This window comes from Berghia stephanieae, chromosome 6 (genome assembly GCF_034508935.2).
Source record: "Berghia stephanieae isolate SIO BIC M18660-M18661 chromosome 6, UCSD_Bste_1.3, whole genome shotgun sequence".
NCBI classification, from domain to species: Eukaryota; Metazoa; Mollusca; class Gastropoda; order Nudibranchia; family Aeolidiidae; genus Berghia; species Berghia stephanieae.
In genome coordinates this window covers 14592574-14594710 of record NC_088365.1, presented here as the reverse complement: position 1 = coordinate 14594710, position 2137 = coordinate 14592574, and the positions used below count along the sequence as shown (strand labels likewise).

The 2137-nt window shown below is 33.3% G+C and overlaps 1 protein-coding gene across 1 annotated transcript in view; it reads right to left on the bottom strand.

The window, feature by feature from the left end:
* Positions 1 to 1126, bottom strand: part of LOC144974538 (sodium-dependent glucose transporter 1A-like) — a 26753-nt gene extending 25627 nt beyond the window's left edge. The window contains exon 1 of the mRNA XM_078917494.1: positions 953 to 1126. The gene's annotated coding sequence lies outside the window, so the exon portion shown is untranslated. The remainder of the gene's footprint in view (positions 1 to 952) is intronic.
* Between the last annotated feature and the right edge of the window lie 1011 nt (positions 1127 to 2137).

The following is a 2137-nucleotide window of genomic DNA, read 5'->3' as shown; positions in this document are numbered from 1 at the left end:
CCCCCCCAAACCCCCCCCCCCAAACAAACAAAAAAAAACAAAACAAAAAAAAAACAAAAAAAAAAACACACGTATTTTAAATTTTGGTCAGAAAACTCGTCCTTCAAAAATTGATCAATTAAAATGATCCTTGTCAAAAACTCTCAAACTTGAGATGTTTGTGAAGTCTCAGGTCTGCGAGTTTTAAAAACAAATTTTTAATATTTTTAATCGGTCTGTGTTTGAAGGACGATTTTTCCGTGTTAAATTTGAAATACGTATATTTTTCAAAGTACGTTAGTATTTCCAGCTTGTAAGCCAGCTTATCAACATCACTTGATATATTGCCCTTTATAAACTGTATGGGCACTACTTCCTTCTTGTAACGAAATGCATCGTACATATCAAAAGACAAGACATTAAACGGAATATCATTGATTTTGGAAGTGAAGGTTGAACAAATTAAATCACTCACCATGTATATCTATAAACTCTCACCGTGTGTGAGGGAGCCGAATTATGATACTTGAAGTGATGTTCAACGATGGGAGCGATCTTTATTCATGTTTTCGTCCAAGCTAGTCATCAATCACATGATTTGTTGCTGTACAACGATTGGACATTTAATTTCTCAATAAATGTAAACACACTGCTTTGTTTATGAAAGTTGTAAACATACCCATGAGTCATGCTGAGCAAAATGACCAATTGTATCGTTGGATATTTCTTAAACTGTGAACACTTCTGACTATGTGGGTCATTTTGAGCACACTTTGCAATGTGACCAATGACCTCGAGCACATGGACATGCAAATTAGATCATGCCCATTTGTTCTTACTTGTATTTGACAATGACAACCTCAAGCAAGCGACAATTCAGAAGGTAATAAGAGATAATAATAATAATTTATGAGCCCGGTGATAAAGTAATCAAAACCTATTCTGTTAAAATTTTGCTCATCATACAACTTACCAATAAATGTGAAACTTATGTTAACATCCAGATTAAACGCCTGAAATAACTTAAATAACTAATAAGGAGATAAAAATTGCTTAAAACGGCCTCGTAACATAAACACCATCCTGAATATCAACAAAAAGTTGTTTGTTATTGACTTTATGTGACACGTTTATCATATACCATTAATAGATTATTATCATTCCAATTTTAAATATTGAAAATAAGGGCCATATGAGCTCATCAATAGAAGCAATGTATGAATGTATGGCGTGCGTTTTTGCAGTACTCTATAAAAATAAGTAAACAATAGAAATGGTGATGTTATGATAATAGTTATAATAGTAATTTTTATTGTCCAATAAATGAAATGCAATTCATGTGAGGTAAACAATGCTCAAACAGTTTGGTTCATGGTATGAACATCAACACATTTACAAATACAGACACAGACATACACTAAAAAACACGCAAGCACATTGTTTCTACATATGTATACAAAAGAAATGAGCGTACATACATACATACATACATACATACATCCATCCATCCATCCATCCATCCATCCATCCATCCATCCATCCATCCATCCATCCATACATACATACATACATACATACATACATCCATCCATCCATCCATCCATCCATCCATCCATACATACATACATACATACATACATACATACATACATACATACATACATACATACATACATACATACATACATACATACATACATATAATACATACATACATACACACATACAGACAAACAGACAGACAGACAGAACTTCACGATTTATTTGCTGGGACAGCAGATGACCATATTATAAATATAATGTCTTATATTAAGAAGAAGATGGAAATGATAATGATGATGATGGTGATGATAATGATAATGATGATGATGATGAAGATGGTGATGATGATGATGATGATGATGATGATGATGATGATGATGATGATGGTGATGATAGTGATGATGATGATGATGATGATGATATGATGATGATGATGATGATGATGATGATGATGATGATGATGATGATGATGATGATGATGATGATGATGATGATGATGATGATGATGATGATGATGATGATGATGATGATGATGATGATGATAACGACGGCGACAATGTCGATGATGATGATTCAGGCCACTGCTGCTCGTTATTGGTTGTCTCATTTTTCCACC